Source organism: Canis aureus, chromosome 9 (genome assembly GCF_053574225.1).
Source record: "Canis aureus isolate CA01 chromosome 9, VMU_Caureus_v.1.0, whole genome shotgun sequence".
In the NCBI taxonomy this organism is placed as follows: Eukaryota; Metazoa; Chordata; class Mammalia; order Carnivora; family Canidae; genus Canis; species Canis aureus.
The window spans coordinates 36,512,575-36,534,998 of record NC_135619.1 but is presented as its reverse complement, the minus strand read 5'-3'; the positions used below and the strand labels follow the sequence as shown (position 1 = coordinate 36,534,998).

Here is a 22,424-nt window from a genome sequence, read left to right as displayed (position 1 = left end):
CAGCTTGATATAGAGAATGTACGTGTATGTGTGAATGTATTTTTTAAAAAAATAAAGGCAATGTATCTTAACAATCTACAGAAAAGATAGGACTAGAACTCAGAAAGTCATCATCCTCATGGGTTGTGGTCACTGTCCACTGCCTTTATTTTATAGCCTACAGCAGCTTACCATGGTCTCATGCCCAATCTACTCATCCATAAAATGGGGATTAGACTGAACCAGTCATGGAACATCGTGCAGATAAAGTGGCTAATAATAGAAAAGCATTTTGAAAAGAAAGTGTTCTGTTGGTGCTATATTTTGCTGGTCTAGAACAAATTAGTTTTGAAATCTCTTTTAGTCTTAAGATGTTTAAGTTGGGAGAAGTGTTGACATTACAGTTTTTACTGTTACTGCTAATGCACACTCTTATGAAAGAAGCAGAGCACAAACATTTTGATAAACTGTCATTACTAACTGTAGAATGAGATCTTTTATTCAACTAAATTAAAGATGCCAAAAGTTATATGAATTTTTCACATGAAGACCTGTCATAAGGGAGGACATGTCTAGTCATAACTGCTAACAGAATATTATTTAAAACAGAAGGAAGTAAAGTGAATGGAACAGGCTCGGGTTTGATACCAGTTGTCTTTTAAGCATCCTGTTTTCCAGATAAACTATCTTCTAATTAATCCCATGAACACAGATTTGTCTTTCGTGAGGTGGCTGTTGTCTATTTGGTGTCCTTCACATTCCTGAATATTGAAGATACAGTAAATTATTCTGTGCAATTGAAACTTTAATTTTATATAAAAATCCCACAGAACCTGGACTCAGAGAAAAGCTAACTTTGGGGTATAGATTATATTTTAGAAGAATTTATAATTTTTGTTAAAGAGAGCTTTCTTAGTGACGAAAACTCTGAACCTCATTTTTCTGGTTCTCTGGGTCGAAAGTGGATCAGCTTGTTCTCTATCAGTTGGTTAACTTACTGTAAGAAAATAGAATTTCTTCAATTTTTTCCCCCAAATTAGGGATACCTTTGAGTTCTGCTATGGTTTTCTTGAGGTAGGATGGCTTCCCTGGAGTGATTTCTCTCTTAGTTTGATGAAATTTATCCTATGGCAAGTCTTGATTTGTAAGAATGGCTCAAGCTGTTTACCTTTAAGGCTTGGTTAAATATGTGAGGGTGTCTGTGCTGGGTTCCATGAGCCACATTTTTCTAGCTGAGATGAAGAGATCCTTGGGTTTGGTTGTATTTACTTGCTGACCAGAATTTTCTTGAACATTTGCTATTCATGTTGGGAAATGGGGTTTAATGTGGAAAAAGTATATAAAATTTTGAAGACTTCTTCATGTCTCATTCTGTACCTCCCTAAATACGGCCATTTAGAATTTCAGTACTAAAACAAGAAAGACATTCTCAAATCCTCCATTTTTTGTTCTATGAATCAATGGAACTTTTTCATCAGAAAGCTAGGTATTCAAGGCTAGAAATAACATCCCTATTTATGTATATATATATATATTTATGTATATACATAAGAGAAGGGAGCACTTTCCAATTCATTATATAATAATATAAAATAAAGAGGAATACAAAGAAATTTATATTTCTAGGCAGTCTATATGCCATTAAACATTTTCCTTTAAAAAAAGGTCTATATAATCTATATCCACAGAAGATGGATTTACATCTTACTTAAGAGCTATAAATGCCTGAAGGACAATTTTCCTTAATCAGTTCATTGATTTTCTAGCTTTAATTAATACAATTTTAAAACCTGTTCAGTGGAGCAGCACAATCTCTTTTGTATTTTTGCTTGGCATCTGTTGTCATCCTTCTGGAATTCACTTGTAGAAGTAACATGTTCATGCTCTGAGGTCCTGGAATGAAATAGTTTGTCTCTGTAGCTCTTTGAAATTTAACCTGTGGACAGAGACCGAGGGGAGGGGCAAGATGGCGGGAGAGTAGGGTCTCCAAATCACCTGTCTCCACCAAATGACCTAGAAAACCTTCAAATTATCCTGAAAATCTATCAATTCGGCCTGAGATTTAAAGAGAGACCAGCTGGAATGCTACAGTGAGAAGAGTTCGCGCTTCTATCAAGGTAGGAGACGGAGAAAAAGAAATAAAGGAACAAAGGCCTCCAAGGGGGAGGGGCCCCGCGAGGAGCCGGGCTGAGGCCGGGGCGAGTGTCCCCAGGACAGGAGAGCCCCGTCCCGGAGGAGCAGGAGCTGCACCGACCTTCCCGGGCGGAAAGGGGCTCGCGGGGAGTTGGAGCAGGACCCAGGAGGGAGGGGATGCCCTCGGGCCCCCGGGACAGTAACAGCAACTGCGCGCCCAGGAGAGTGCGCCGAGCTCCCTAAGGGCTGCAGCGCGCACGGTGGGACCCGGAGCAGCTCGGGGGGCTCGGGCGGTGGCTCCGCGGAGGGGGCTGCGCGGCCCCGGGAGCAGGTCGGAGGGGCTCGGGCAGAGGAAGAGGCTCCGTGAAGAGGGGGCTGCGCGGTTCCAGGAGCAGCTCGGGGGGGCTCGGGCGGCGGCTCCGCGGAGGGGGTTGCGCGGCCCCGGGAGCAGCTCGGAGGGGCTCGGGCAGAGGAAGAGGCTCCGTGCGGAGGGGGCTGCGCGGTTCCAGGAGCAGCTCAGAGGGGCTCGGGCGGCGGCTCCGCGGAGGGGGCTGTGGCCCGGGAGCGCGAATCCACCAGCGCAGGCCCCGGAGCACAGGGCGCCGGGACACAGCCCAGGATCCGGCCTCCCCCCAGGACAGGCAGAGGCCGGGAGGGCCCAGGACAGCGACGACGCTCCTGCCCCGAGCTGAGCAGATCAGCGGCCCCGCCCCGGAGCCTCCAGGCCCTGCAGACGGAGTTCCTGCCGGAGCTGAATCCAGGTTTCCAGAGCTGCCCCGCCACTGGGGCTGTTCCTCCTGCGGCCTCACGGGGTAAACAACCCCCACTGAGCCCTGCACCAGGCAGGGGCACAGCAGCTCCCCCAACTGCTAACACCTGAAAATCAGCACAGCAGGCCCCTCCCCCAGAACACCAGCTAGACGGACAACTTCCAGGAGAAGCCAAGGGACTTAAAGTACACAGAATCAGAAGATACTCCCCCGTGGTTCTTTTTTTGTTTTGTTTTGTTTTGCTTTTTGATTTGTTTCCTTCCCCCACCCCCCTTTTTTTTCCTCCTTTCTTCTTTTTTTTTTTTTCGTTTTTTTTTTCCTCCCTTTTTTTTCTCTTTCTCTTTTCTTTCCTTCTTTCTCTCCTCTCTTTTTCTCTTTTTCCCAATACAACTTGCTTTTGGCCACTCTGCACTGAGCAAAATGACTAGAAGGAAAACCTCACCTCAAAAGAAAGAATCAGAAACAGTCCTCTCTCCCACAGAGTTACAAAATCTGGATTACAATTCAATGTCAGAAAGCCAATTCAGAAGCACTATTATACAGCTACTGGTGGCTCTAGAAAAAAGTATAAAGGACTCAAGAGACTTCATGACTGCAGAATTTAGAGCTAATCAGGCAGAAATTAAAAATCAATGGAATGAGATGCAATCCAAACTAGAAGTCCTAACGACGAGGGTTAACGAGGTGGAAGAACGAGTGAGTGACCTAGAAGACAAGTTGATAGCAAAGAGGGAAACTGAGGAAAAAAGAGACAAACAATTAAAAGACCATGAGGATAGATTAAGGGAAATAAACGACAGCCTGAGAAAGAAAAACCTACGTTTCATTGGGGTTCCCGAGGGCGCCCAAAAGGACAGAGGGCCAGAATATGTATTTGAACAAATTCTAGCTGAAAACTTTCCTAATCTGGGAAGGGAAACAGGCATCCAGATCCAGGAAATAGAGAGATCCCCCCCTAAAATCAATAAAAACCGTTCAACACCTCGACATTTAATAGTGAAGCTTGCAAATTCCAAAGATAAAGAGAAGATCCTTAAAGCAGCAAGAGACAAGAAATCCCTGACTTTTATGGGGAGGAGTATTAGGGTAACAGCAGACCTCTCCACAGAGACCTGGCAGGCCAGAAAGGGCTGGCAGGATATATTCAGGGTCCTAAATGAGAAGAACATGCAACCAAGAATACTTTATCCAGCAAGGCTCTCATTCAAAATGGAAGGAGAGATAAAGAGCTTCCAAGACAGGCAGCAACTAAAAGAATATGTGACCTCCAAACCAGCTCTGCAAGAAATTTTAAGGGGGACTCTTAAAATTCCCCTTTAAGAAGAAGTTCAGTGGAACATTCCACAAAAACAAGGACTGAATAGATATCATGATGACACTAAACTCATATCTCTCAATAGTAACTCTGAATGTGAACGGGCTTAATGACCCCATCAAAAGGCGCAGGGTTTCAGACTGGATAAAAAAGCAGGACCCATCTATTTGCTGTCTACAAGAGACTCATTTTAGACAGAAGGACACCTACAGCCTGAAAATAAAAGGTTGGAGAACCATTTACCATTCAAATGGTCCTCAAAAGAAAGCAGGGGTAGCCATCCTTATATCAGATAAACTAAAATTTACCCCAAAGACTGTAGTGAGAGATGAAGAGGGACACTATATCATACTTAAAGGATCTATTCAACAAGAGGACTTAACAATCCTCAATATATATGCCCCGAATGTGGGAGCTGCCAAATATATAAATCAATTATTAACCAAAGTGAAGAAATACTTAGATAATAATACACTTATACTTGGTGACTTCAATCTAGCTCTTTCTATACTCGATAGGTCTTCTAAGCACAACATCTCCAAAGAAACGAGAGCTTTAAATGATACACTGGACCAGATGGATTTCACAGATATCTACAGAACTTTACATCCAAACTCAACTGAATACACATTCTTCTCAAGTGCACATGGAACTTTCTCCAGAATAGACCACATATTGGGTCACAAATCGGGTCTGAACCGATACCAAAAGGTTGGGATTGTCCCCTGCATATTCTCAGACCATAATGCCTTGAAATTAGAACTAAATCACAACAAGAAGTTTGGAAGGACCTCAAACACGTGGAGGTTAAGGACCATCCTGCTAAAAGATAAAAGGGTCAACCAGGAAATTAAGGAAGAATTAAAAAGATTCATGGAAACTAATGAGAATGAAGATACAACCGTTCAAAATCTTTGGGATGCAGCAAAAGCAGTCCTAAGGGGGAAATACATCGCAATACAAGCATCCATTCAAAAACTGGAAAGAACTCAAATACAAAAGCTAACCTTACACATAAAGGAGCTAGAGAAAAAACAGCAAATAGATCCTACACCCAGCAGAAGAAGAGAGTTAATAAAGATTCGAGCAGAACTCAACGAAATCGAGACCAGAAGAACTGTGGAACAGATCAACAGAACCAGGAGTTGGTTCTTTGAAAGAATTAATAAGATAGATAAACCATTAGCCAGCCTTATTAAAAAGAAGAGAGAGAAGACTCAAATTAATAAAATCATGAATGAGAAAGGAGAGATCACTACCAACACCAAGGAAATACAAACGATTTTAAAAACATATTATGAACAGCTATACGCCAATAAATTAGGCAATCTAGAAGAAATGGACGCATTCCTGGAAAGCCACAAACTACCAAAACTGGAACAGGAAGAAATAGAAAACCTGGACAGGCCAATAACCAGGGAGGAAATTGAAGCAGTCATCAAAAACCTCCCAAGACACAAGAGTCCAGGGCCAGATGGCTTCCCAGGGGAATTTTATCAAATGTTTAAAGAAGAAACCATACCTATTCTCCTAAAGCTGTTTGGAAAGATAGAAAGAGATGGAGTACTTCCAAATTCGTTCTATGAGGCCAGCATCACCTTAATTCCAAAACCAGACAAAGACCCCACCAAAAAGGAGAATTACAGACCAATATCCCTGATGAACATGGATGCAAAAATTCTCAACAAGATACTGGCCAATAGGATCCAACAGTACATTAAGAAAATTATTCACCATGACCAAGTAGGATTTATCCCTGGGACACAAGGCTGGTTCACCACCCGTAAAACAATCAATGTGATTCATCATATCAGCAAGAGAAAAACCAAGAACCATATGATCCTCTCATTGGATGCAGAGAAAGCATTTGACAAAATACAGCATCCATTCCTGATCAAAACTCTTCAGAGTGTAGGGATGGAGGGAACATTCCTCGACATCTTAAAAACCATCTATGAAAAGCCCACAGCAAATATCATTCTCAATGGGGAAGCACTGGGAGCCTTTCCCCTAAGATCAGGAACAAGACAGGGATGTCCACTCTCACCACTACTGTTCAACATAGTACTGGAAGTCCTAGCCTCAGCAATCAGACAACAAAAAGACATTAAAGGCATTCAAAATGGCAAAGAAGAAGTCAAACTCTCCCTCTTCTCCGATGACATGGTACTCTACATAGAAAACCCAAAAGTCTCCACCCCAAGATTGCTAGAACTCATACAGCAATTCGGTAGCGTGGCAGGATACAAAATCAATGCCCAGAAGTCAGTGGCATTTCTATACACTAACAATGAGACTGAAGAAAGAGAATTAAGGAGTCAATCCCATTTACAATTGCACCCAAAAGCATAAGATACCTAGGAATAAACCTCACCAAAGATGTAAAGGATCTATACCCTCAAAACTATAGAACACTTCTGAAAGAAATTGAGGAAGACACAAAGAGATGGAAAAATATTCCATGCTCATGGATTGGCAGAATTAATATTGTGAAAATGTCAATGTTACCCAGGGCAATATACACATTTAATGCAATCCCTATCAAAATACCATGGACTTTCTTCAGAGAGTTAGAACAAATTATTTTAAGATTTGTGTGGAATCAGAAAAGAGCCCGAATAGCCAGGGGAATTTTAAAAAAGAAAACCATATCTGGGGGCATCACAATGCCAGATTTCAGGTTGTACTACAAAGCTGTGGTCATCAAGACAGTGTGGTACTGGCACAAAAACAGACACATAGATCAGTGGAACAGAATAGAGAATCCAGAAGTGGACCCTGAACTTTATGGGCAACTAATATTCGATAAAGGAGGAAAGACTATCCATTGGAAGAAAGAAAGTCTCTTCAATAAATGGTGCTGGGAAAATTGGACATCCACATGCAGAAGAATGAAACTAGACCACTCTCTTTCACCATACACAAAGATAAACTCAAAATGGATGAAAGATCTAAATGTGAGACAAGATTCCATCAAAATCCTAGAGAAGAACACAGGCAACACCCTTTTTGAACTCGGCCATAGTAACTTCTTGCAAGATACATCCACGAAGGCAAAAGAAACAAAAGCAAAAATGAACTATTGGGACTTCATCAAGATAAGAAGCTTTTGCACAGCAAAGGATACGGTCAACAAAACTCAAAGACAACCTACAGAATGGGAGAAGATATTTGCAAATGACATATCAGATAAAGGGCTAGTTTCCAAGATCTATAAAGAACTTCTTAAACTCAACACCAAAGAAACAAACAATCCAATCATGAAATGGGCAAAAGACATGAACAGAAATCTCACAGAGGAAGATATAGACGTGGCCAACATGCATATGAGAAAATGCTCCGCATCACTTGCCATCAGGGAAATACAAATCAAAACCACAATGAGATACCACCTCACATCAGTGAGAATGGGGAAAATTAACAAGGCAGGAAACAACAAATGTTGGAGAGGATGCGGAGAAAAGGGAACCCTCATACACTGTTGGTGGGAATGTGAACTGGTGCAGCCACTCTGGAAAACTGTGTGAGGTTCCTCAAACAGTTAAAAATAGACCTGCCCTACGACCCAGCAATTGCACTGTTGGGGATTTTCCCCAAAGATACAAATGCAATGAAACGCCGGGACACCTGCGCCCCGGTGTTTATAGCAGCAATGGCCACGATAGCCAAGCTGTGGAAGGAGCCTCGGTGTCCAACGAAAGATGAATGGATAAAGAAGACATCTTCTTTATGTATACAATGGAATATTACTCAGCTATTAGAAATGACAAATACCCACCATTTGCTTCAACGTGGATGGAACTGGAGGGTATTATGCTGAGTGAAGTAAGTCAGTCGGAGAAGGACAAACATTATGTGTTCTCATTCATTTGGGGAATATAAATAATAGTGAAAGGGAATATAAGGGAAGGGAGAAGAAATGTGTGGGAAATATCAGAAAGGGAGACAGAACGTAAAGACTGCTAACTCTGGGAAACGAACTAGGGGTGGTAGAAGGGGAGGAGGGCGGGGGGGTGGGAGTGAATGGGTGATGGGCACTGGGGGTTATTCTGTATGTTAGTAAATTGAACACCAATAAAAAATAAATTAAAAAAAATAATAAAATAAAATAAAATAAAATATAAAAAAAAAAAAGAAATTTAACCTGTGAAGTTGTCTTCTAATACTGTTATCTACACAAACCTCAAAAAAATTATTGTGGAAGATTTTGGAAAATAGTTTCTGACCCATTTGTATACTTTGTTGCATAATGGTGGGTTGTTCAATGAATTAAAAAAGAAAACCAAAAACCTTTTCTGAGACTTGTGCAAAAGCATCAGAAACTTTTTAACAAATATGCCCATTCTTCAAAAGAGCAATCACATTTCTGTGAATTCATTCTAAGGACGGAAATAATCATCCAAATGCCTGTTACTAGGGTATGAGCTAAATAAACTGTGGTGCATCCTTCCACTGGAACCATTGCAGGGGAAAGCAATGAGAGAAAACAGCAAGCACTTACATAATGCTAATAAGGTGCCAGGTGCAGTTTAAGTAGTCTGTTTGTATTAATTCAAATAATTCTTTTCATTCCTATGAGGTAAATGCTATTATCATCATCTCCATTTTATATGTGAAGAACTGAGGCACAGAAAATTTAAGGACCTTGCCAAAGGTCACAGAGCAAGTACATAGTGAAACCTGGGTTTGAACCCGACCAGTGTAGTTTAAGAGCTCATGTCTCACCCACTAATTCATGAGGCTTTACATAGATAAAGTAGATTACAAAGTGTCTGTATGGCATGATTCTACTCTGTGTGTCTATATATACACATACACATACACAGGTATATATACATAAATGCGTGTTTATGTATATATGGGAGTATAATGAAAGAAATTGAAAAATACATATCGAACTATTAACTTCTTCTGAGCAATGGATATTTTATCAATTTTGTTTTTGCTTATATGAATATTCTAAATGTTCTCTAATGACCAATTCAGGGCATTAAATAAATCTTAACAAATTTTTTAAAAATTGAAATCATGCTAAGTATATTCTTTGAATGTAAATGAATTAAACTTTAATTATAGAAATACATTTGAAAATTCCTAAATATTTGGAATTAAACAACACACTTCTAAATTATAGATGGGTCAAAGAGAAAATCACAGAGGAAACTAGGAATATTGAATTAAATGAAAATAAAAACAATGTATAAAAATTTGTGGGATGGAGGTGCTTAGGTGGCTCAGTTGATTAAGCATCTTCCTTTGGCTCAGGTCATGATCCCAACATCCTGGGATAAGATTGGAACCCCATGTGGGGCTCCCTGCTCAGTGGGGAGTCTGCTTCTCCCTCTGCCCTTCCTCTCCCCCCCCCCCCCCCCCGCCGCTTATGTTCTCTCTCTCACATGTGCATACTCTCTCTCCCAAATAAATAAATGAATCTATAACCCCACTCAGAGGGGAATTGTTATTAAATACTTATATTAGAAAACAATAAAGGTCTCAAATCAATGATCTAAATTTCCATCTTAAGAAACTTAAAAAAAAGAGAGAGCAAATTCAAAGCAATTATTAAAAGGTAATAATAAAAGTAAGAAATGAAATTGAAAACAGTAAAACAGGGCAGCCCGGGTGGCTCAGGGGTGTAGCACCACCTTCAGCCCAAGGTGTGATCCTGGAGATCAGGGATCCAGTCCCATGTCAGGGACTTGACAGGCTTCCTGCATGGAGCCTGCTTTCTCCCTCTGCCTGTGTCTCTGCCTCTCTCTCTGTGTCTCTCATGAATAAATAAATAAAATCTTAAAAAAAAGAAAACAGTAAAACATTAGAAGAAATCAATGCGACCAAAGATTCGTTCTCTGAAAATATCAGTAAAACTGATAAATCTCTGGCCAGACTGACCAAGAATAAAGAAGACATAAATTTTCAATATCAGGAATGGAAAAGAGGACATTGCTCTAGATCCTTGAGACAATAAACAAATAATAAGAAATATCATAAACTAGTTTATGCCCATAAATTTGATTAGATGAAATGGACAAGTTCTTGGAAAGATATGAACTGTCAGAGCTCACAGAGGAAGAAATTAAAAAATGTGAATTGCTTTATATATGTATATTAAAGGAATTGAATTCATAGTTGAAAACTTTCTAGACCCAGAAGACTTCATTGGTGAAATCTACTAATTACTTAAGAAATAAATAATACTAATTTTATACAATCTTTTTCAGAAAATAGAAGAGAAAGAAACACTTTCCAATTCATTCTATAAAGCCAGCATCGTTTTTGACATTAAAAAAAAATTACAAACCAATATCATTAGCCACTAGGGAAATATAAATTAAGATGACATTGAAAGTCCTCCACTACGTACCTATTTACAATAAAGTAAGGAAAAAAAACCCACACACAATTGATAATACCAATTGCTGATGAGGATGTGGAGCAACTGGAATTCTCATATGTTGCTGATAAGAATACAAAATGATGCAAATTTGAAAAGTTGTTTGGCAGCTATCTCACCCCTCTAAATTTACCCAAGAAATGTGAAAACTTACATTCACTCAAAATCTTGTACATGAATGTTTATGGTAGCTTTATTCAGAATTGCAAAAAACTGGAAACGTCCCAATGTCCTCTACTTGGTAAATGGAAAAACAAATGGTGTTACATCATACAGTGAAATGCTACTTAGCAATAAAAATAAATGAACTACTAAGTCATGCAACAACATGCATGAGTTTCGTATGCTTTCTGCTAAGTGAAAGAAGGCAGAGACAAATGGCTAAATACTATACGAGTTCATTTTTATGACTTTTGAGTTATATTATAGGGACAGAAAGAAAATCACTGGTTTCCAGGAATTAAGGGTCAAGGAGGGTTTACTACAAAATGGGCACCAAAAATTCAGAAAGTCATGAAACTGTTCTATATTTTTATTATGTCAAACTGGGATTGAATTTTATCCTTTAACCTTGTAACCAGAAACTTTGCTGAATTCTCATTAATTTTCATTGTTTGTAGATTCTTTGGGATATTCTATGGCACTCACAAGTAAGGATATTTTGTTTCTTTCTTTCCAATGCTTATTCTTCTCATTAATTTCCTTATCTTATTTCTTTGAATAGAACCAACAGTTTAGTGTTAAAGTGTAAGAGTGATAGACACCATCCTTCATTCTTGACTTTAATGGAAATGTTCTCAGAGTTTCACAATTAAGCTGGTAATTGGTAGTTTTTCATATAAACCCTTATGGAGTTAAGGAAGTCCTTTTGTTCCTTGTCATCTAAGAATTTTAAAAAATTATTGTAAATGAGCAATTAATTTTAATGAATAATTTTTGTATCTGTTGAGATCATTGTTATTACAAATAGTAATGATATATTAAATTCTTTGATTAAATTTTCTAGATAAATTTAAAACTTTTGCATGCATATTTAAAAATAATAATTAGGTAGAAAAAAATAAAATGATAATTGGGTGAAATAAAGAGGAAAGAACCAAAGCAAATCACTACAAGAAATATGAAATAAGAAAGGAAGACAGCAAGAGAGGAAGAGAGGAACAAAACAACTGCAAAACAGTAAACAATAAAGTGGCAATAGGTAACTCTTCACCTACCAATAATTACTTTAAATGTAAATGCAAATGTAAATGTAAACTCCCCAGTCAAAAGGCATACAGTGGCTGAATAGATAAGCAAACAACATTCAGTCATATATTGTCTATAAATGACTCACTTTAAATTTAAGAACACAATAGGCTGAAAGTGAAGGGATGGAAAAAGATATTCTGTGAAAATGATAAGCAAAAGAAACCAGGGGTGGCTGTACTTATATCAGACAAAATAGACTTTATGTAAAAAATAAAGTCTCTGGAGACAAGGAAGGTCATTTTATAATGATAAAAGAATCAATTCAACAGAGAGAAATAGAAATTATAAATAGATACACACCAAATAACAGAATACCTATTGAAAGATCTAAAGGAAGAAATAGATAGCAATTCAATAATGGTAGGAGACTTCAGTACCCCACTTTTAATAATGAGTAGACCATCTACACAGAAAGTCAATGAAGAAACATCAGACCTGAACAACTCTATAGAATAAATGGATCTAACAGACAGAGCTTTGAACCCAACAGGAAGAGAATACACATTCTTCTCAAGTGTACATGAGACATTCTCTGAGATAGACCACATATTGATTCACAAAACAAAATCTTAACAAATTTAATGAAACAAATAATTCCAAGTATCTTCTCTGACCACAATGGAATCAAATTAAAAATCAACAGCAGTGAGGAAATGAGAAAATTCACAAATATATGGAAACTAAACAACACACTCTTAAAGAATCATTGAATGAAAGAGGAAATTAAAACGGAATTTAAAAACTATTTCAAAACAAATGAAAATAAAACACATACCAAAACTTACGGGATGCAGAAAAAGAGGGAAGTTTATAGCAATAAATGTCTACACAAAAAAATAGGGAGTATCTTTAAAAAAATAGAAAAGATCTGAAATCTATTTTATACCTCAAGGTGTGAGAAAAATGAAATTAAGCCCAAAGTTATCAGGAGGGGAATAATAAAAAATAGAGCAGAAGTAAATTGTATATGTGCTGCAGAAGCGAGCACAGAGCAGAAGTAAATTGAATCAAGAAAATTGGGGGTTGGGATCCCTGGGTGGCTCCGCAGTTTGGCGCCTGCCTTCGGCCCAGAGCGTGGTCCTGGAATCCCGGGATCGAATCTGGCGTCGGGCTCCCGGCATGGAGCCTGCTTCTCCCTCCTCCTGTGTGTCTCTGCCTCTCTCTCTCTGTCTATCATAAATAAATAAATAAATATTAAAAAAAAAAAAGAAAAGAAAATTGGGGGTGCCTGGGTGGTTTAGTTGGTTAAGTGTCGGACTCTTGATTTTGGTTCAGGTCACGGTCTCAGGGTTGTGGGATGGAGCCCTGTGTCAGCTCCATGCTGGGTGAGGACTCTGTTCAGGATTCTCTCCCTATCCTTCTGCCCCTCCCCACCTTAAGGAAAAATAAAACTAAGAGTTGAGTTTTTTACAAAGATAAACAAAATCTGCAAATTCTCTACCAATTAAGAAAAAATTTGAGAAGACTCAAATAAAATCAGATATGAAAGAGGAGACAGTATAATGAATGCCTTAAAATAATATTTATATACATATATATGAGACTATTATAGACAATTATGTTTCAACAGACAATGTGTCAGCAAATTGGATAACCTAGAAGAAATGGATAAATTCCTAGAAATACACAACCTAACAAAATGGAATCAATAAGAAATAGAAAGCCTAAACAGACCAATAATATATATGGAGATAAACCAGTAATCAAAAACCTATCAATAAAGAAAGCCAAGGACCAGATGGCTTCATGGGTAAATTCTACCAAACATTTAAAGAATAATGCCAATTCTTAGACTCTTACAAAAAATATAAGAAGGAACATGCTCAAACTTATTTTATGAGGCCAGCATCACCTTGATACCCAAAGCCATACTAGCAAACTAAATTCAACAGCACTATGGTTAACAATACCATACTGTATACTGAAAGCTGCTAAGAAGGCATCTAAAATGTTCTCAGCATATGAAAAAGGTAACTATGTGAAGTGATAGATATGTTAACTAGCTTGATTTTGGTGATCATTTCATAATGTGTATGTGTATCAAATTACCAAGTTGTACACTTTAAATATATATAATTTTGATTTGTCAGTTATAGTGCAATAAAGCTGAAAAAAGTAAATAAACGTGCTATTGGGATATACTTTTCTCACATTCTTGATTAGTTTACACAAGTTGTCTTTGATTGAGAACCCCAGGTGCATCTGGCTTTAGCTCAGGTCAACACGAGAGAATGAAGGAATTTTTTTTTAAGTTATCCTTGGTTAAGTTACATAAGTCTCACAAAATATGTTGGAGATCTTCCCTTTATTCTACTTTTCTAAACAACTTAAGACAGGCATTGTCCATTTTATATATTTTTTTAAAAGATTTATTTATTTTAGAGAGAGAGAGTGCTCACGAGTAGAGAGAGGGGCAGAAGGAGAGAGAGAGAGAGAGAAATCTTCAAGTAGGCTTCCTGCTGAGCATAGAGCCAGTGGTTGCAGGGGCTTGATCTCAGGACTAAAGGATCCCCTTTTTTTTAAAGCGAGAGAGAGCACATACTTGTACATGAGGGAGTAGGGGCAGAAGGAGATGGAGAGAGAGAATCCTAAGCAGGCTCCACACCTGGTGCAGAGCTCAATGCTGGGATCTACCTCACCACCCTGAGATCACGACCTGAACCAAAAGCAGGAGTCAGACCCTTAACTGACGGAGACAATTTTAAAGGTTTGGTAAAGCTTGCCAATAAAATTGTCAAGGTCTTATTATTTTGCAAGTATGGAAGTACTTAGAGAAGTCTTTTGACTACCAATTCAGTTTATTTGATAAGATGCAATATCCACTCGTGATAAAAAAAAAAAACTACTTATGAAAACAGGAAAATAAAGGTTTATAATCTTTAACTATTGTACACAAAAAACCTACAACAAATATCATAGAAATAATAAAGTGTTTGATGCTTTCTCTCTACCTGGTAATTGAGAATCAGAAAGGAAATCTCTATTACTACTTCTATTCAGCCTCTTATTGGAGATCATAGCCAGTGCAATGAGAAAAGAAAAAGCAATAAAGACATACAGATTGGAAAGGAAGAAATAAAATCTTTATTATTATTATTATTTCCACATAAGTTAATATGAGAGTTTATCAGTGCCACAATATTACAAATATACAATTAGATCATTGCAATTCTATATGTTAGCAAAATAAGCAGAAAATGAAAAAAAAACCCCACAATGGCATAAAAAATCAAATATCTAAGAAAAATGTAACGAATTATATGCAAAACTTCTCTATATAAAACTATAAAATGTGGTTTAATGAAATATAGAAATTAAATGAGACTTTAATAAATAAAAAGATATACTATGTTTATAGATTGGAAGACTCCTAGTGTAAAGATGTCAACTTTTTCCATTCCCAAAATGATTGATAGATTCGATTCAATTCTTATCAAACTCCCAACATTATTTTTGATAGGTCCAAATGAGAAAAAACCTAAATGTTTATTAACACTAAAACAGATAACTACTATGGTAAATTCATACAAAGGAATACTGTTCTGTGACAAAAATGAATATGCTACACTTCATGAAATGTGTGAATCTCAGAAACATTACACAGAATGAAAGAAGCAAGGAATGTAAAAATACTATATTAGCACATTTATACAAAGTTCACAAAACAATGAGGCAAAACTAAACAATAGCATTTAGAGATGCATACTTAGGTAACCAAACTACAAAGAAAACCAAGAATGTGGTCCTATCTGAAGGGAGAACATAATGCTGGAGAGGATGTGAAAGGGCTTTTCAGGTCCTCCCAATGTTGTATTTCTTGACCCAGGAAGTCCTTATATGGTATTTACTTTGTTGTACATTATTAGTTTTACAGCCTTAGGTTGTTGTGCTTTTCTAAATCTGTGTTATATTCTATAATTAAAAAAAAATTTTTTTTAAATGAAGCAATAGTGCTAGATGAAATTCTTTTTATTTCTGAAGTTTAATTCTGGATCAAAGTGTTATAAATACATCAGATTTAAAGATCTTGGAAAAAAACATTTATCTGGTCCGTGCTCAGATCCTGATTGGGATTCTAACCAACTCTACAGAGCAGGCATAGAACCTTCTCATATTGAGAAAAAATGGTGTGAAACAAACAATATTGTATTGTTAAAAAATACTTCCCTTACATAAATCTCGTCTAAATGCCCAACTCATTTGGTAATTTCAGCTCTTTGCAGAGAAGTATAAATATTTTTAAATAGAATTGAATACAAAAAGAAAGCACTGTGGAACTGCTTTTGTTTATTATTTTCTCTGATTGGTCTGCTCTTTAAGAATTAAAGCCAACTCTCACGCTGATTGCAAAAAAAAAATTAATAAAATAGCCTTTGGCATAATGGAACATATAGTATTTTCTTATTTTTGTCATGTTTGGAGTACTCCAATATGTAGTTACTGAGAATTGCGTGGTACAGTTGCATAGATAATGGGTCTTTCTGGAAGCATTTATCTCAGTGGAGAATTGTCTGCGTTTCCCAGGACTTCCTAGAACACTGGCTCCACCTGGAGGTGGAGATAGGCACACAAATATGAGAAAAGTAACTGCAGTCTACTACAGGCCAATTACTCAGTGTTTGGGGTTATAAGTGAAGGTTTTACGGTTAGATTGTGTCTTCTTGCACATGTTCAGATGTGAACAAAGAGAAACTGATTTCCCACTACAAGAGGAGTCCGGGGAATCTCTTGAATAGGAAGTGAATGTAATTTAATACCTCAGAGCAGGGAAATTTGTCAGAGTAAATGGAAAACCAAAATGGATTATTGACAGACACACCTTATTTTCCGAACATAAGTGAGAAAGTGTCTCAAAATCTTTTTAGGAAGGTAAAGTGGTTATAAGTTAAAAATCAATAAGCAACCAGATACAAGCAATTAATATATGAGAATTTTAAAGTGGTTCTACCATCCATATGTAACACAGATATAATTTGATGTTGAGTCTAAACAGCTACATGGCAGTTACTTAGTGAAAAATTAGTGGATTTACTGTGTATGAGCTGCCCCTAAGGAATCCTTTCATATTGGAACTTTCTTGTACTAGGGGCTTTCATTGGGAATAAGAGAACCTATTGGACATAATATAGAAAATTCCAAATGTAATTGAACCTTTTCTGGAATTTGAGAAGGAAGTGGACAAAATATAAACTTTTACTTGGCCATCATGATCTTATCTCAGTCTGTTCTTCCAATCTTTCCTCCAAATTCACCTCTTTGCATACTTTACTTTTCTGTCAGACTGTACTCTTGATGGTTTCCCGGACATATACCATAGTGTACCACATCTGAACTTTTTCACTCTAGAATATCCTTTTTTCCAGCCATCCTCTTTTTACTTAAAAATTTTATTTTTATTTTTCCAGTTTTTAAAGATTTTATTTATTTATTTATTTATTTATTTATTTATTTATTTATTAATAAAAGACACACACAGAGAGAGGCAGAGACACAGGAAGAGAGAGAAGCAGGCTTCATGCAGGGAGCCTGATGTGGGACTTGATCCCGGGACTCCGGGATCATCACTTAGGATCATAAACCTAAGGCAGACACTCAACCACTGAGCCACCCAGGCATCCCATTATTTTTCCAGTTTTATTGAGATATTATTGACTTGTTATATTGTAATTGTTTAAGGTGTACACATGGTGATTTGATACATGCATGTATTGCAAAATAATTATCAAAATAAGGTTCATCAATACATCCATCACCTCACATAGTTACCTTTGTGTGGTGAGAACACTTAAGATCAACTCTCTTAGCAACTTCCAAGTATACAATACTGTATTATTAACTATAGTCCTCATACTGTATGTTAGATCTCCAGAACTTACTCTTTTTTGCATAAATGAAATTTTATACCCTTTGACCAACATCTCTGCCCACTTCTCCCACCACTAATCCCTGGAAACTACCATTTTACTCTGTACCTCTACAGTTCAACTATTTTAGAGTCTACATCTAAGGTGAGATCATGTAGTATTTATGTTTCTGTGTCTGCCTCAGGGAAATTTAAAAATTCACGTAAATGACTACAATTGATATTACTTTTACATAGCCAATATAAGCTTCAGTTTCTTTGTTGATTATTCATACTACAATATTTTTTTTAAGATCTTATTTATTTATTCATGAGAGACACTCAGAGAGAGGCAGAAACATAGGCAGAGGGAGAAGCAGGCCCCCAATGGGGAGCTCGATGCGGGACTCAATCCTAGGACCCCTGGGAACACGACCTGAGCCAAAGGCAGACACTCAGCCACTGAGCTGCCCAGGTGCCCCTCATACTCCAGTATTATCACATGTCAATAGCATGTGGCCATACCAGTTCTGGATCTGACTCCTTGACATCTGTAAGATCCTTTACTACCCTTGAACTCCCATCCTGGCTGTGGACTGCAGTTCCCTTTAACCTTCAGCAAATGAAAGAAAGTCAGGTATCGTCCATCATATTTAAAGTATATGATCTGCTAACTTTAGCATTTAGTCTTTCTGCTTTCTGTTTGATATATTACCCAAAAGCTGGTGTGGCAGAAATTGAATATGCAGTGTCATCTTTTTATTCTCTTCCTTTGCTTTCTTCATTTGTTCTTTTTTTTTTAATCCAGCATTTATTGATTGCTTACTACAAGTCAGACACTGTACTGTGTCCTCATTTACATCAATAAATAAGATGTCATTGCTTTTTTGTGGGTCACAGTCTAGAGGACAAGGAAGACACGGAAACAAATACAAATCCCAAAATGTGCTCAACTGACTCCACTTTCTCATTTCCTATTCTCTCCTCAATCTGTCCCAGTTGCTTTTCTGTCCCTATATCACTCTAGATACTACTCTTTTTGTTTATTTATTATCTTTCTCCACTAGAATATTAGTTACATAAGAACATGGACTTTACCTTTCTTATTTGCTGCTTGTCCCTAGCATTTAGCACAGTAGGTTCTCAATAGTTATTACCCAGTTGACCAACTACAGTGAGGATTTGTACAGCATTAGGGCTGATGACAGGAACTCATTCCAAGAGATGCTGGCTTGGCCAGGTTTTAACATTTGACTTTAGACTTAAAAGTTGAGATAGAATGGAATGTTAGGACTCTAGAGAGGGGGGCTAAAGGATATTCTGGAGAGAGGGAGTATACAAAGATATGGAAGTGAGAGAGAGCTTGGCTTGTTTGAAAAGTAAATGGAATCACCGAGTGTGGGCAGAGATGAGTGTTTAGAATGTTAAGAAATTTGAGCCATAGCTTTAAAGCATCTTTGATGCTTAAGTGATGGAATAATATACTCAATTTTTATTTTCCAAATATATCTCTGAAAATGTTATAGAAATGCCTTAAGGGATGGTGGCTGGGAATTTAGACCAGGCACAGAGAGTTTTGTTGTTATTGTTACTATTGTATTCGTTGTTTTATTTTTTTTCATGTATTTGTTGTTTTAATAATGGCCTCATTCCTAAAAGTATTTGAGTGACTTAGCATTCTGTTAGGAGACACTTGGAGTTCTCTAGGGCAATAATGATCTAAACCTGAAGTAAGCTAGTGCCAGTGGCCTGAAGAGTGACGGGATGGACTCCAGAAAAATTAGGAAGTAGAATTGCCTGGATAGGGAAGTGAATTGAGGATGAGAGAGAGAGAGAGGGAGAGAGAGAGAGAGTGAGTGATAGAGAGCAGTTGATCATGATATGGAGGGTCTAATTTGATAGGAAGATGAAGCTGTTAATTGAGGTCAAAACTTTAGGAAGTGCAAAGAAATTGGAGAGAAAAAAATTAGTTCATCTTGAAGCATGCTGAATTTGAAACACTTATAAGATATTCAGATGGAGAAAGAGGAGAGAAAAACAATGGTAATCTTATGCTGTGTTTTCATTTAATATCTTTATAAATATATTCTTTATTTCAGTTGACTAACAAATAATGTATACAATAACTTTGGTGTCCTCTCAGCTGACTTCCCTGTGTTTGGTTACTTTCCCTGGTACTAAAATAAACATTGTATTGCCATGGCACTATTTTAACCAGATTTTTCTGGTTGTCTCTTAGATTCAAAAATAAATTAAATTAATTTATAATGTTAAATAGTGGGAAGTCCTTTGTAATAACTCATCATCCTGTTTGAATTTTCAATATTTGTTACTTGAGAACCTCAACAAGATCAATGAATGGATATGACCCGGGAGGAAGAGTAGCAGGATAACAAGGCTGCAGATAGGTAGCAGACCATTGGTTACAACTAGATGGAATCTTGCTCACCTTCACAACTAAATATGGTTGCTCAGATTAAGGGTGGTACTAACTTCATTATCAAGAAGACACACCTTGGAGAAGCAATCATCATTAATTCCATTGTGGTCGCCTTTATGGGCTTTTTCAATAGGAACTATAAACATACATCGTTGTATTCTGTTATTATCCCTGTCTGAGTAAGCAATATAAAGAACCCATAATCTCATCAAAATAACCGAATGTACCCTGTAATTTATAAAGCTGTCTCAGGGTGATGCCACAGTTAAAGATAACATCCATTCTGCAATGCAACAATTTGAGTTGGTTTTCTAAGGTCTTAATATGATGCTTTTAGCTGCAATCAAACCTAATTTATTCCAAATTTTGCTCGCAAAGGAAACACTGGGTCCTACATAGTAGTTAGGAACAAAAAATAAATTAATGCCTTCCCCCCCGTTCCGCCTTCTTTCAATCTCTCGTATCTCTGTCTCTTTCTCAGTTTTTCTCTTTCCCTCATTAATAACCTCGTCTTCAAATTCCTGATATATCTTTAAAATACCAATCAATAGGCCCAATTCACTCAGGATCTCTGAGTCAATGAGATGTCATTAGGAAACTCACCTGGAATTGTGAACCACCCCTCTGTAGGAGCAGGTTCATACGGATGATTCCACAGACTTGCAGTATGACAATTAATCTTCTGTCTCTACAATTTTAATCTGAATGCACAGCTGCTTCAGTCTAAATATATTGCTAAAAATATTTTTTTCTCAAGCTAGTGTTCTCTTGTTTATGTTCTTCAGGAATTACATTTTAGTATGACAATGAATTATTTCTGTTTGCAAATAAAGAAGGACTCTAACACTAATAACTGATTAACTCCTGGTGACTAAATGAAGACCAGGAAAGGAGATAACACACAAGGTATTGAAAAGCAGCAGCTGCCTATATGTGTATCTTACAGGATAGTCTCCCCTCTTGGCTGGAGAAGAAAGGGATCCAAGGTAATGGTGAGAGAGAGAGAGAGAGAGGCTAATTAGCTGATATTGGGAAGGGAGAGGGTTAGCTTAGCTGACCATAGACTCTAGAGGAAGATTGAAGGACATGGAACCTGGAATTTAGAAGAGCTCATTGTGCTCTAGAAGATGGAGAAAGTGTTCAGACTGAGGAAGATGTTTCATGATGGGAATAGAACAAAGAACAGATGTTCTTGTTCAGAGAGTATTTTATGGGAATGGATCATAGGTGGCTCCAAATTCTATATATAACTGATATCTAAAAAGGGCCAGTTAGCAAAACAATAACAAAAAACAATCCAATTAAAAAATGGACAGGAGGATGGAATAGACATTTTTCCAAAGAAGACATACAGATGGCCAGTAAGTAAATGAAAAAATGCTCAATACCACCAACAGTCAGGGAAATGTAAATGACAACCACAATGAGATATCACCTCATACCTGTTAGATTGGTTATTATTAAAAAGAGACAAGAAATAGCAACTGTTAGAATATGGCAAAAAGGGAACCCTTGTGCACTCTTGGGGAGAATATAAACTGGTATAGCAACTATGGAAAACAGTATGAAAGTTCGTCAAAAAATTAAAAATAGAAAAAAAAAATTAAACATACAACTCCCATATGATCCAGCAATTCCACTTCTGGATGTTTGTTGGAAGAAAACAAAAACATTAATTCAAAGAGATATCTGCACCCCTATGTTCATTGCAGCATTGTTTACAAAAGCCAAAATATGGAAAGTGTCTGTGGATGGATGAATGGATGAAAAGGTCTCTCTCTCTCTCTCTCTCTCTCTCACACACACACACACACACACAGCAATGTTACTCAGCCATAAGAAAGAATGAAATCCTGCCATTTGTGACAACATGGATGGATCTTGAGGGAATTATGCTAAGTGAAATAAGTCAGATAGAGAAAGACAAATACTGTATGATTTCACTTGTATGTGGAATCTAAAATAAACCCAAAACACACACACACACAAAGCCAAACTCACAGATATAGAGAATGGTTTGGTGGTTGCCAGAGTTGGGAGTTGGGAAAGTAGGTGAAATGAATGAAGGTAGTCAAAAAGCAAAAACTTCCAGCTATAAAGTAAATAAGTCCTGGAGATGTAACATACAGTACATGACTATAGTTAATAATTATTGCATCTTTCTAAGTTGCTAAGAAAGTAGATCCTGAAAGTTCTCATAGATGAGCACTGAGTGTTGTATATATGTGATGAATCATTGAATTCTACTCCAGAAACCAATATTGCACCGCATGTTAACCAACTGAAATAAAATTTAAAAA

The 22,424-nt window shown here is 37.3% G+C and overlaps 1 protein-coding gene and 1 long non-coding RNA gene across 2 annotated transcripts in view; one reads left to right on the top strand and one right to left on the bottom strand.

Moving 5' to 3' along the window:
• The window catches only part of SLC35F4 (solute carrier family 35 member F4), a 232,826-nt gene that overhangs the window by 115,915 nt on the left and 94,487 nt on the right, over window positions 1–22,424 (top strand). The gene's annotated exons all lie outside the window — the stretch shown is intronic.
• On the bottom strand, window positions 565–21,203 carry LOC144320105 (uncharacterized). Its single transcript, XR_013385691.1, has 4 exons — window positions 20,724–21,203; window positions 10,746–10,825; window positions 1,770–1,872; window positions 565–740 (listed from the first exon to the last, which is right to left on the bottom strand). It is a non-coding gene; the product is annotated as an uncharacterized LOC144320105 (long non-coding RNA).